The sequence below is a fragment of the Pleurodeles waltl genome, chromosome 12 (assembly GCF_031143425.1).
Source record: "Pleurodeles waltl isolate 20211129_DDA chromosome 12, aPleWal1.hap1.20221129, whole genome shotgun sequence".
Taxonomy (NCBI): domain Eukaryota; kingdom Metazoa; phylum Chordata; class Amphibia; order Caudata; family Salamandridae; genus Pleurodeles; species Pleurodeles waltl.
Genome location: NC_090451.1, coordinates 437,460,148 through 437,474,852, shown reverse-complemented (window position 1 = coordinate 437,474,852; position 14,705 = coordinate 437,460,148). Strand labels below are relative to the sequence as shown.

The window sequence follows — 14,705 nt, the reverse complement described above, 5'->3', positions numbered from 1 at the left end:
CTTGTGGAGCATTTGGAGGGTGAGAAAGAAGGCGGAGGAGAATGTTGACCTGGCACTTCACATTGAGTTTATTGTCCATGGTAATTCCTAGGTTTCCCAAGGTGAGGCGATGTTACCGAACAGCAGTCCCTGCATTTTGTTGGTACTGAGTTTGAGGTATCTGTCTATCCAGTTCGCAATGCTGTTCATGCAGTTGTAGAAGTTGGATTTTGTTATTGAGGGTTCTTTGGAGAGCACAAGGATGAGCTGTGTGTCATCACTGTATGAGATTATGTTGAATCTGTGGTTTCTGACAATGTTGGCCAGTGTTGTCATTTAGGTTTTGAAGAGGGGTGGGGTGTGTGAATATCCCTGGGGGACGCTGCAGATGATGTCCTTGGGCGTTGAGGTGAACGGTGATTCCTATTTGGTGAAACCTAGTGAGGAGTGTGTGGTGGGAGACTGTCCAAGGTGACAGAGAGGTCGAGAAGGATGAGGGCGGTGGAGTTTCCTTGGTCTAGGAGGTGTCTGATGTCTTCCGTGACTGTGATCAAGACAGATTCTGTGTTATGGTTTGTGCAGTGTCCAGGAGATTGTTGTCCTCTAAGTAGGTCGTAAGCTGTGGCTGATTGCTTTTTCCTGTATTTTTGCTGGGAACAGGAGCAGAGAGATTGGCCGGTAGGTTTTAGGTTTTGCATGCATGCATGCTTGCCCGCATGCTTGCAAAATCTTTTCTTAGGAAGAAAAAAGCTTAAAAGTTGCTTGAAACCAGCTCCTTACTCAAGTGAACTTACCACAGGCTTACTCCAGTGTCATTCTGATTTACCTTCTTTGGATTGGCCAGCAAATCGTTTTCAAGTCACGTCCTCTCGTCATCTTCGTCTTCTTCGACAATCTATCCATCGGCTTGCCTGTGGACTAAGTACTCCTTCCGGTCACTTCCTATTGGACACTGGACAGAGTCATTCCTCTGGCTGCGACACTAAAGGTCCTTTTTTTTCTTCTTGCATGCCATCTTCTTTCGTCACTGATGTCTTCTTTCTTCATTGCTGTCTTTTTTTCTTCCAGCATGCTGTCTTACTTCGCTGACGTCTTCTTTTTTTAATGCCTTTTTCTCTGTCTTCTTTATTCGTTGCCATCCGTATTCTAGTTTCTTTCTGCAAACCATCTTCTGTCTTCACTGTCTTCTTTACCACATCCTGTCTTCTGTCTTCTCATGTTTGCACTCTTCTTGCGTCTTCTGTCTTCTCATGTCTTCTATCTTCTTTCTTCTAACATGCATGCCAATATGTTTTTCCTTTGTCTTTTTTCTATGTAACTGGCTTACAAATATTTTTAAAAAATTATAATGCTTGTTTTTCATTTAATAAAACAAACAATATTGTAACATTTCGTTAATACTTGTAAGCTAGTTGCATAGGTTTCGTCTTCGTCTTTGTTTTTCTATTGGCTTTGCTAACGCTTTTTTATCTTGTTAGGATCGGCAGAGGTTTTTTTGGGGTTTTTTTTAACAGCGGTTTGAATACTGCATGCTTCTAGTCTTCCAGGTAGATAGCTGTGCTGACTGAGGAGTTGAGGATACCACTGAGTTTACTGGTGATGGTGCTAATGCCCAGGCTGATGTGATGAGGGCAAGAGTCCGTGGGGGATCCAGAGTGAATGGATCTCATGAGATCAGCAGTGTTCTGCATAATGAGATGTTTCCAGTTGGTTATAAGGCAGTTGGTGGGTGGGGGGCCTGAGGAGCTTAGCATATTGATGGGGTTGGCGACGGAGGGTTGGGGTGCAAAGTTTTTGTAGATGGTGGCAATTTTATTGTAGAAAACATCTGCAAGGAAGTCACGTAGGTTCTGTGAGGGGGTGATACAGTTCTCCAATGCGAAAGGGTTGGAGAATTCTTTGATGATTTTGAAAAGTTCTTTGTTGAATCTGGAGCTGGTTTGTAGGTGTGTGGCTAAGGCTACTTTCCTGGCATCATTGATGCATTTGTGGTATTGGCTGAGTGCGTTCTTAAAAGCGGATCGGTCGATGGAATCCTTTGTGGTGCGCCACCTTCTTTCAAGCTGCTTGCACCTGCATTTGGCGGTTCTAAGTTCTAGTGAATCTCAGCTGGCTTGCTTGGTGTGGTTGTTGTGTTTGTTTTTCTGGGAGCGACAGTGTCTGTGCTGTTTGAGATCCACATGGTGAAATTTCTGACGGCTGTGTCCGCATCTGCTGGAATGGCTGAGTGGTGAGTGTTGAGGACATCACTCCAATGGGCTTTGGATATCTCGCCCTAGCTCTGATCGGAGGTGCGGGCTCATTTGACTGTATTGTAAAGAGCTGATGTGAATGTGAAGTGTACGATGAAGTGGTCTGTCCAGGTGAATAATGTGGTATAGGCGTAAGAGACTTTGTTGCTGGAAGTGAAGATGGGGTCTAATGTGTGTCCTGCGATGTGCGTGGGGTCAGTGAAAATTTTGTGGAGCCCAGTTATGTTCATGCTTTCCAGGGGAGTGGTGGTGCTGGCATTTTTGGTGGTTGTTGAGGTGGAAGTTCAGGTCTCCAAGGAAGATGTAGTGTTCAGTGTTGATGGCTTGGGTGGCGAGTTCATTGGTGGCTTTTCAGAACTTTTCTTATGACCCAGGGGGTCTGAATGCGAGGACTCCTTTGATGGAGGTTTTACCATCTGGTTTGATGTAGAAGTGGAAGTGCTCCATGATTTGAGTGTCGTCCTTTGAGATGGTGCAGTGGAGAGTGTCCTTGTGAATAATGGTGATTCCACCACCGGGCCCGTCTGTGTGAGCCATTGAGCCAGGTCTCCGTGAGGAAGGTTACGTCAGGAGTGAGGGAGGTGATGGTATTCCATATTTCAGTGGAGTGTTTGCAGAGGGAATGAACAGGATGTGGTTTAGGCAGGGGTTGGGTTGGGGTGCCGTAAAGGCAGTGTCTGATTGTGCTGGGGCTCTGGTGTTGCAGGAGAACAGGCAGTGGTGGCATGTGAAGGGACCTTCTATGGAGCACGGACAGGAGCGGCAGCACAAACTGTTGGGAGTGTGGACACTGAGAGTGAAAATCTCTGCTCTGCTCTGCTCTGCTCTGCTCTGGAGTAGTAGTGGAGGGAGGGAGATCCAGGGTTCCTGGCGCTGGGTGTGGTTTAGGCGTGGATGGATGCAGACGGATTTGCACTTGGCATGAGCAGTGCTGTCACACAGGGGCCTCCATAAGTAGTGCTGTCAGGAGGGTGGGGCTTGCAGGGTGGTGGGGCGGGCTGGGACCGAGAACCGTAAGTAGGAAAAAACAAGGGTCAGTGGGCGGGGCGGGGCGGCAATGAAGAAAATCAAAAGCAACAAAGCATAAGTAAGGCAATACCAGTAAAACACTGAATACAATGAAAATATTTGCGGAGTAATGACTACGGGGTGGCAGCAGGATTGCACCTGCGAGGTCTCTTTTGCTCTCAGAGCAAAAACTGTGGGCAGGAAAAAATGGCAGGAGCAGGCAGGGTGGCAATGAAGAAAAATCAAAGCCTCAAAGCAAAATAAAGGCAATACCAGTAAAACACTGGAAAATAATTAAAACAAAATTAGCAGAGTAGCGACTATGGTAGATAAACTAATTACAATAATATTAGTAGAGTAACGACTGGGGTGGCAGCAGGATCGAACCTTTGAGGTCTCATTGGGAGACTTGTCAGCAGACTCCTGTGCTAAAGCACAGGCAGCAGAGAGTGGCCACAGACCAAGAAGTCAGTTGCTGCTCTCTGAGACCCCACAGTGACCTCCATAAGTAGGGCTGGGACGAGGGAGTGGCTGACAGGGAGGCCGGGCAGGCTGGGAGCGAGAACCGCAGGCAGGAAAAAATGGCTGGAACAGGTATAGGCAGGGTGGCAACGAAGAAAAATAAAAGCCACAAAGCAAAAGTAAGGCAATACCAGTAAAACACTGGAAAATAATTACAAAAAAATTAACAGAGTAACAACTAAGGCAAATAAACTAATTACAAAAAGATTAGCAGAGTAAAAACGACCAGTTGGCAGCAGGATCGAACATGTGAGGTCTCTTAGGGAGAAAGGTCAGCAGACTCCTGCACTAAAGCACAGGCAGCAGAGAGTGGTGCACAGACCAAGAGGTCATTTGCTGCTCACAGCGACCACGCAGCAGCCTCCATAATTAGTACCAGGAGTAAAGAGGGCTGACATTGAGGCAAAAAAACACTGCAGGACTGGGCAGGGTGGTGGCAAAGAAAAACAAAAGCAACAAAGCAAAAGTAAGGCCATACTAGTAAAACACTGGAAAATATTTGCAACAAAATTATTAGAATAATGACTGTGGCGTGGCAGCAGGATCAAACATGTGAGGTCTTGTTGAGAGACTGGCCAGCAGACTCCTGCACTAAATCACAGGCAGCGGGGAGCAGTACATTCAGGTGCTTAAGCAGCGTAATCTCTCTGTAAATAATATTGCAATCAACAATTTATTAAATTAAATACTGTTTTGACAGGATTTTAAGTCAACAGCTTCATATCTGTGCATTATCCACTGATAAAGCATGCACAACCATATCATATGCACAACCCTCTGTAGTTTGTGAAAATTCTTTACATATATTCCTGAACTGAGCAGAATTGTGTTCACCATTAAAACAACACTTAAAATCATACTGTGACTAGAACAGCTTGTGAGTCATTCACACATTATACATTCTTCAACAAAGTATATGTCTCAAAATTTTCTCTGAGCTTTTAGAAATAAATATCTGCACCTTATAAATCTCCAGTTTATGTAGAAATTGTCAGTAGAACTATGCAACACATCTTTAATGTCAGAATTTGCACAGAGATATCTACAGGTGAATAATGTAACCTAAGGGTAAGCTTTAGTTTTTGTTGCATATTTTTACAACTGACTTAGATTTAAACCATATTCTATTTGTAACAGACATCTAAACGTCACACTAGTGGTGTTCAGTCTTTGAAGTACTGATGCTCCTAAAACTTTACTGATTCATAAATTTTACCATACTAAATCAGACTTATCTCCCGTACTACACTCTTTCTATTTCATACTTGCACATATTGTCAATTAAGCTGTATATGTTTTGTGGCCCGTACAGCCATCTTTGTTGTTTTACATTGTACCAATCCTGTGTAAATAATCTAGCAGTTTAGAGAGAAATTTGAGGAGCAGGATGGCTAGAGTCATCAGTGATGCCATTGGTGATGTCTTCAGTGATGTAATTTGAGATTTTATCAGTGATGTCCTGAATAATGCCATTTAACATGTAATGACCGATGTCGTTGTTGAGATCGTAAGCAGTTAAATGGGGGAGCGCAAGTTATAATTAAGTCACTGAACTATAACTGGCAAGTCTCAGTGTTTTGTTTATTTTTTCTAAATGTTAGTGTATATCTGAGTGTTCCCATAGGCATAGTGTTTTGTTTGTTAATAACATTGGTGCTGTTTGACAAAACTTCACAATACCTTTCAAATGCAGATTAGTCTAGGAGCGCGGCGTGTCTTGTGGCCGCGTGCCGCGCCCCAAGCCGAATGTTCGGCTTGAGACGCGCGGGCGGCACAACACTCCCAGGCACTTGTGTGTAGTACCTATACCCATGTGCAGTGGGGGTGTTGGTTAAATATTTTTTTTGAAAGTCATGTTATAGTTAGATCTAAGCTTATATTAAGAAAAACCCTAGATATTCACTGAAAAGCAAATGTTAAGGTGATGTTATAGTTAGGGAATCAAATGGGATAAAAACTAACATTTAAAAACAAAAAACACAAAAAATTTGCCAGTCAGTGAGTTAACTATAACTAGGGTGACTGGAATTATGCAATGCCGAACTTACTGCATTTTTTGCAAAATTATAAATAAGTCACAATTTGTGATGTAATCCATCATCTCCTGCACAATATGTAGATTTTCACAAAACCAAATTTGTTTCTAGATTCCCAGGATCAAAAGATACTAAAAAGGCATTGACGTGTGTTGCCGCGCAATGGGATGTTTTTTCTCAAAAATTGACTGGCCACTTTTAAATTGCTTATTGCTGTGTTTGACTGTCAGTCTGGAACTAATGAGATGAAAAAATGTGTTAACATGTGTTACATGACCAAATAATGAAGTGATATGATAAACAAATGTGCCACATGCTGCATAATTTGCATTTTGTTGCTGTATAATTTAATCAATACTGTAGCATATTTTGGTCCTTCTCTGCTGCATAATCCCATTGGCCCTGACTATTACTTGTGCCCCTACCATGCACTGCTTTTGACCTCAAATTTTACAACACCTATGACATTATAAAGTACACCATTATTGGCTACATTTATGACATCTTAATTTATATAATTAATGATACTGCATATGACATCACTGATGACATCATCCAGTGAATGGGACAGTTTGCTATAAGCTTTCAATACTGGAAGATATTTAGCAATCTACACCCAGAACCACTTTTCTATAAACTCTGTAGTACTAATGGTTATAACATCCCCACATACAGTTGGTATTATGCTTTTTTTAATCAATCATCAGATTTATAAAGCGCACTAATCACTAGTGAGGGTATCCAGGCGCTGTTGAAGCTGCGTCTGTTTCAGTGGAACAACCATGTCTTGAGACCTCTTCTGAACTCCTGAATGGAGGGTGATGCTCTTAGGTGGGGGGGAAAGGAAGGTGTAGACCTTTGCTGCTAGGTATCCAACCTCCGTAGGTGCTGTGGTGAATTAATGGTGTGATTGCGAGCTAGAGTCTGGAGGGGTAGTGGAAGTTCATGTGGTGGTTGAGGTGATCTGGTCCTAGGTCATGTAGGGATATGTATGTGAATGTCATGAGCTTGAATTGGCATCATTTTTAGTACAAGGGGCCAGATGAGGTTTCGTAGGTGGGAAGTTGTGTGGTACATCTGGTGTTGAGAGGGAGCTGTTTGAAGATCTTGTGGAGCATTTGGAGGGTGAGAAAGAAGGCGGAGGAGAATGTTGACCTGGCACTTCACATTGAGTTTATTGTCCATGGTAATTCCTAGGTTTCCCAAGGTGAGGCGATGTTACCGAACAGCAGTCCCTGCATTTTGTTGGTACTGAGTTTGAGGTATCTGTCTATCCAGTTCGCAATGCTGTTCATGCAGTTGTAGAAGTTGGATTTTGTTATTGAGGGTTCTTTGGAGAGCACAAGGATGAGCTGTGTGTCATCACTGTATGAGATTATGTTGAATCTGTGGTTTCTGACAATGTTGGCCAGTGTTGTCATTTAGGTTTTGAAGAGGGGTGGGGTGTGTGAATATCCCTGGGGGACGCTGCAGATGATGTCCTTGGGCGTTGAGGTGAACGGTGATTCCTATTTGGTGAAACCTAGTGAGGAGTGTGTGGTGGGAGACTGTCCAAGGTGACAGAGAGGTCGAGAAGGATGAGGGCGGTGGAGTTTCCTTGGTCTAGGAGGTGTCTGATGTCTTCCGTGACTGTGATCAAGACAGATCCTGTGTTATGGTTTGTGCAGTGTCCAGGAGATTGTTGTCCTCTAAGTAGGTCGTAAGCTGTGGCTGATTGCTTTTTCCTGTATTTTTGCTGGGAACAGGAGCAGAGAGATTGGCCGGTAGGTTTTAGGTTTTGCATGCATGCATGCTTGCCCGCATGCTTGCAAAATCTTTTCTTAGGAAGAAAAAAGCTTAAAAGTTGCTTGAAACCAGCTCCTTACTCAAGTGAACTTACCACAGGCTTACTCCAGTGTCATTCTGATTTACCTTCTTTGGATTGGCCAGCAAATCGTTTTCAAGTCACGTCCTCTCGTCATCTTCGTCTTCTTCGACAATCTATCCATCGGCTTGCCTGTGGACTAAGTACTCCTTCCGGTCACTTCCTATTGGACACTGGACAGAGTCATTCCTCTGGCTGCGACACTAAAGGTCCTTTTTTTTCTTCTTGCATGCCATCTTCTTTCGTCACTGATGTCTTCTTTCTTCATTGCTGTCTTTTTTTCTTCCAGCATGCTGTCTTACTTCGCTGACGTCTTCCTTTTTCAATGCCTTTTTCTCTGTCTTCTTTATTCGTTGCCATCCGTATTCTAGTTTCTTTCTGCAAACCATCTTCTGTCTTCACTGTCTTCTTTACCACATCCTGTCTTCTGTCTTCTCATGTTTGCACTCTTCTTGCGTCTTCTGTCTTCTCATGTCTTCTATCTTCTTTCTTCTAACATGCATGCCAATATGTTTTTCCTTTGTCTTTTTTCTATGTAACTGGCTTACAAATATTTTTAAAAAATTATAATGCTTGTTTTTCATTTAATAAAACAAACAATATTGTAACATTTCGTTAATACTTGTAAGCTAGTTGCATAGGTTTCGTCTTCGTCTTTGTTTTTCTATTGGCTTTGCTAACGCTTTTTTATCTTGTTAGGGTCGGCAGAGGTTTTTTGGGGGTTTTTTTTAACAGCGGTTTGAATACTGCATGCTTCTAGTCTTCCAGGTAGATAGCTGTGCTGACTGAGGAGTTGAGGATACCACTGAGTTTACTGGTGATGGTGCTAATGCCCAGGCTGATGTGATGAGGGCAAGAGTCCGTGGGGGATCCAGAGTGAATGGATCTCATGAGATCAGCAGTGTTCTGCATAATGAGATGTTTCCAGTTGGTTATAAGGCAGTTGGTGGGTGGGGGGCCTGAGGAGCTTAGCATATTGATGGGGTTGGCGACGGAGGGTTGGGGTGCAAAGTTTTTGTAGATGGTGGCAATTTTATTGTAGAAAACATCTGCAAGGAAGTCACGTAGGTTCTGTGAGGGGGTGATACAGTTCTCCAATGCGAAAGGGTTGGAGAATTCTTTGATGATTTTGAAAAGTTCTTTGTTGAATCTGGAGCTGGTTTGTAGGTGTGTGGCTAAGGCTACTTTCCTGGCATCATTGATGCATTTGTGGTATTGGCTGAGTGCGTTCTTAAAAGCGGATCGGTCGATGGAATCCTTTGTGGTGCGCCACCTTCTTTCAAGCTGCTTGCACCTGCATTTGGCGGTTCTAAGTTCTAGTGAATCTCAGCTGGCTTGCTTGGTGTGGTTGTTGTGTTTGTTTTTCTGGGAGCGACAGTGTCTGTGCTGTTTGAGATCCACATGGTGAAATTTCTGACGGCTGTGTCCGCATCTGCTGGAATGGCTGAGTGGTGAGTGTTGAGGACATCACTCCATTGGGCTTTGGATATCTCGCCCTAGCTCTGATCGGAGGTGCGGGCTCATTTGACTGTATTGTAAAGAGCTGATGTGAATGTGAAGTGTACGATGAAGTGGTCTGTCCAGGTGAATAATGTGGTATAGGCGTAAGAGACTTTGTTGCTGGAAGTGAAGATGGGGTCTAATGTGTGTCCTGCGATGTGCGTGGGGTCAGTGAAAATTTTGTGGAGCCCAGTTATGTTCATGCTTTCCAGGGGAGTGGTGGTGCTGGCATTTTTGGTGGTTGTTGAGGTGGAAGTTCAGGTCTCCAAGGAAGATGTAGTGTTCAGTGTTGATGGCTTGGGTGGCGAGTTCATTGGTGGCTTTTCAGAACTTTTCTTATGACCCAGGGGGTCTGAATGCGAGGACTCCTTTGATGGAGGTTTTACCATCTGGTTTGATGTAGAAGTGGAAGTGCTCCATGATTTGAGTGTCGTCCTTTGAGATGGTGCAGTGGAGAGTGTCCTTGTGAATAATGGTGATTCCACCACCGGGCCCGTCTGTGTGAGCCATTGAGCCAGGTCTCCGTGAGGAAGGTTACGTCAGGAGTGAGGGAGGTGATGGTATTCCATATTTCAGTGGAGTGTTTGCAGAGGGAATGAACAGGATGTGGTTTAGGCAGGGGTTGGGTTGGGGTGCCGTAAAGGCAGTGTCTGATTGTGCTGGGGCTCTGGTGTTGCAGGAGAACAGGCAGTGGTGGCATGTGAAGGGACCTTCTATGGAGCACGGACAGGAGCGGCAGCACAAACTGTTGGGAGTGTGGACACTGAGAGTGAAAATCTCTGCTCTGCTCTGCTCTGCTCTGGAGTAGTAGTGGAGGGAGGGAGATCCAGGGTTCCTGGCGCTGGGTGTGGTTTAGGCGTGGATGGATGCAGACGGATTTGCCCTTGGCATGAGGAGTGCTGTCACACAGGGGCCTCCATAAGTAGTGCTGTCAGGAGGGTGGGGCTTGCAGGGTGGTGGGGCGGGCTGGGACCGAGAACCGTAAGTAGGAAAAAACAAGGGTCAGTGGGCGGGGCGGGGCGGCAATGAAGAAAATCAAAAGCCACAAAGCAAAAGTAAGGCAATACCAGTAAAACACTGAATACAATGAAAATATTTGCGGAGTAATGACTACGGGGTGGCAGCAGGATTGCACCTGCGAGGTCTCTTTTGCTCTCAGAGCAAGAACTGTGGGCAGGAAAAAATGGCAGGAGCAGGCAGGGTGGCAATGAAGAAAAATCAAAGCCTCAAAGCAAAATAAAGGCAATACCAGTAAAACACTGGAAAATAATTAAAACAAAATTAGCAGAGTAGCGACTATGGTAGATAAACTAATTACAATAATATTAGTAGAGTAACGACTGGGGTGGCAGCAGGATCGAACCTTTGAGGTCTCATTGGGAGACTTGTCAGCAGACTCCTGTGCTAAAGCACAGGCAGCAGAGAGTGGCCACAGACCAAGAAGTCAGTTGCTGCTCTCTGAGACCCCACAGTGACCTCCATAAGTAGGGCTGGGACGAGGGAGTGGCTGACAGGGAGGCGGGGCAGGCTGGGAGCGAGAACCGCAGGCAGGAAAAAATGGCTGGAACAGGTATAGGCAGGGTGGCAACGAAGAAAAATAAAAGCCACAAAGCAAAAGTAAGGCAATACCAGTAAAACACTGGAAAATAATTACAAAAAAATTAACAGAGTAACAACTAAGGCAAATAAACTAATTACAAAAAGATTAGCAGAGTAAAAACGACCAGTTGGCAGCAGGATCGAACATGTGAGGTCTCTTAGGGAGAAAGGTCAGCAGACTCCTGCACTAAAGCACAGGCAGCAGAGAGTGGTGCACAGACCAAGAGGTCATTTGCTGCTCACAGCGACCACGCAGCAGCCTCCATAATTAGTACCAGGAGTAAAGAGGGCTGACATTGAGGCAAAAAAACACTGCAGGACTGGGCAGGGTGGTGGCAAAGAAAAACAAAAGCAACAAAGCAAAAGTAAGGCCATACTAGTAAAACACTGGAAAATATTTGCAACAAAATTATTAGAATAATGACTGTGGCGTGGCAGCAGGATCAAACATGTGAGGTCTTGTTGAGAGACTGGCCAGCAGACTCCTGCACTAAATCACAGGCAGCGGGGAGCAGTACATTCAGGTGCTTAAGCAGCGTAATCTCTCTGTAAATAATATTGCAATCAACAATTTATTAAATTAAATACTGTTTTGACAGGATTTTAAGTCAACAGCTTCATATCTGTGCATTATCCACTGATAAAGCATGCACAACCATATCATATGCACAACGCTCTGTAGTTTGTGAAAATTCTTTACATATATTCCTGAACTGAGCAGAATTGTGTTCACCATTAAAACAACACTTAAAATCATACTGTGACTAGAACAGCTTGTGAGTCATTCACACATTATACATTCTTCAACAAAGTATATGTCTCAAAATTTTCTCTGAGCTTTTAGAAATAAATATCTGCACCTTATAAATCTCCAGTTTATGTAGAAATTGTCAGTAGAACTATGCAACACATCTTTAATGTCAGAATTTGCACAGAGATATCTACAGGTGAATAATGTAACCTAAGGGTAAGCTTTAGTTTTTGTTGCATATTTTTACAACTGACTTAGATTTAAACCATATTCTATTTGTAACAGACATCTAAACGTCACACTAGTGGTGTTCAGTCTTTGAAGTACTGATGCTCCTAAAACTTTACTGATTCATAAATTTTACCATACTAAATCAGACTTATCTCCCGTACTACACTCTTTCTATTTCATACTTGCACATATTGTCAATTAAGCTGTATATGTTTTGTGGCCCGTACAGCCATCTTTGTTGTTTTACATTGTACCAATCCTGTGTAAATAATCTAGCAGTTTAGAGAGAAATTTGAGGAGCAGGATGGCTAGAGTCATCAGTGATGCCATTGGTGATGTCTTCAGTGATGTAATTTGAGATTTTATCAGTGATGTCCTGAATAATGCCATTTAACATGTAATGACCGATGTCGTTGTTGAGATCGTAAGCAGTTAAATGGGGGAGCGCAAGTTATAATTAAGTCACTGAACTATAACTGGCAAGTCTCAGTGTTTTGTTTATTTTTTCTAAATGTTAGTGTATATCTGAGTGTTCCCATAGGCATAGTGTTTTGTTTGTTAATAACATTGGTGCTGTTTGACAAAACTTCACAATACCTTTCAAATGCAGATTAGTCTAGGAGCGCGGCGTGTCTTGTGGCCGCGTGCCGCGCCCCAAGCCGAATGTTCGGCTTGAGACGCGCGGGCGGCACAACACTCCCAGGCACTTGTGTGTAGTACCTATACCCATGTGCAGTGGGGGTGTTGGTTAAATATTTTTTTTGAAAGTCATGTTATAGTTAGATCTAAGCTTATATTAAGAAAAACCCTAGATATTCACTGAAAAGCAAATGTTAAGGTGATGTTATAGTTAGGGAATCAAATGGGATAAAAACTAACATTTAAAAACAAAAAACACAAAAAATTTGCCAGTCAGTGAGTTAACTATAACTAGGGTGACTGGAATTATGCAATGCCGAACTTACTGCATTTTTTGCAAAATTATAAATAAGTCACAATTTGTGATGTAATCCATCATCTCCTGCACAATATGTAGATTTTCACAAAACCAAATTTGTTTCTAGATTCCCAGGATCAAAAGATACTAAAAAGGCATTGACGTGTGTTGCCGCGCAATGGGATGTTTTTTCTCAAAAATTGACTGGCCACTTTTAAATTGCTTATTGCTGTGTTTGACTGTCAGTCTGGAACTAATGAGATGAAAAAATGTGTTAACATGTGTTACATGACCAAATAATGAAGTGATATGATAAACAAATGTGCCACATGCTGCATAATTTGCATTTTGTTGCTGTATAATTTAATCAATACTGTAGCATATTTTGGTCCTTCTCTGCTGCATAATCCCATTGGCCCTGACTATTACTTGTGCCCCTACCATGCACTGCTTTTGACCTCAAATTTTACAACACCTATGACATTATAAAGTACACCATTATTGGCTACATTTATGACATCTTAATTTATATAATTAATGATACTGCATATGACATCACTGATGACATCATCCAGTGAATGGGACAGTTTGCTATAAGCTTTCAATACTGGAAGATATTTAGCAATCTACACCCAGAACCACTTTTCTATAAACTCTGTAGTACTAATGGTTATAACATCCCCACATACAGTTGGTATTATGCTTTTTTTAATCAATCATCAGATTTATAAAGCGCACTAATCACTAGTGAGGGTATCCAGGCGCTGTTGAAGCTGCGTCTGTTTCAGTGGAACAACCATGTCTTGAGACCTCTTCTGAACTCCTGAATGGAGGGTGATGCTCTTAGGTGGGGGGGAAATGAAGGTGTAGACCTTTGCTGCTAGGTATACAACCTCCGTAGGTGCTGTGGTGAATTAATGGTGTGATTGCGAGCTAGAGTCTGGAGGGGTAGTGGAAGTTCATGTGGTGGTTGAGGTGATCTGGTCCTAGGTCATGTAGGGATATGTATGTGAATGTCATGAGCTTGAATTGGCATCATTTTTAGTACAAGGGGCCAGATGAGGTTTCGTAGGTGGGAAGTTGTGTGGTACATCTGGTGTTGAGAGGGAGCTGTTTGAAGATCTTGTGGAGCATTTGGAGGGTGAGAAAGAAGGCGGAGGAGAATGTTGACCTGGCACTTCACATTGAGTTTATTGTCCATGGTAATTCCTAGGTTTCCCAAGGTGAGGCGATGTTACCGAACAGCAGTCCCTGCATTTTGTTGGTACTGAGTTTGAGGTATCTGTCTATCCAGTTCGCAATGCTGTTCATGCAGTTGTAGAAGTTGGATTTTGTTATTGAGGGTTCTTTGGAGAGCACAAGGATGAGCTGTGTGTCATCACTGTATGAGATTATGTTGAATCTGTGGTTTCTGACAATGTTGGCCAGTGTTGTCATTTAGGTTTTGAAGAGGGGTGGGGTGTGTGAATATCCCTGGGGGACGCTGCAGATGATGTCCTTGGGCGTTGAGGTGAACGGTGATTCCTATTTGGTGAAACCTAGTGAGGAGTGTGTGGTGGGAGACTGTCCAAGGTGACAGAGAGGTCGAGAAGGATGAGGGCGGTGGAGTTTCCTTGGTCTAGGAGGTGTCTGATGTCTTCCGTGACTGTGATCAAGACAGATTCTGTGTTATGGTTTGTGCAGTGTCCAGGAGATTGTTGTCCTCTAAGTAGGTCGTAAGCTGTGGCTGATTGCTTTTTCCTGTATTTTTGCTGGGAACAGGAGCAGAGAGATTGGCCGGTAGGTTTTAGGTTTTGCATGCATGCATGCTTGCCCGCATGCTTGCAAAATCTTTTCTTAGGAAGAAAAAAGCTTAAAAGTTGCTTGAAACCAGCTCCTTACTCAAGTGAACTTACCACAGGCTTACTCCAGTGTCATTCTGATTTACCTTCTTTGGATTGGCCAGCAAATCGTTTTCAAGTCACGTCCTCTCGTCATCTTCGTCTTCTTCGACAATCTATCCATCGGCTTGCCTGTGGACTAAGTA

At 43.3% G+C, this 14,705-nt stretch overlaps 1 protein-coding gene across 1 annotated transcript in view; it reads left to right on the top strand.

Annotated features, from left to right (window-relative positions):
• Positions 1-14,705, top strand: part of LOC138267784 (fatty acyl-CoA hydrolase precursor, medium chain-like) — a 548,521-nt gene that overhangs the window by 427,273 nt on the left and 106,543 nt on the right. The gene's annotated exons all lie outside the window — the stretch shown is intronic.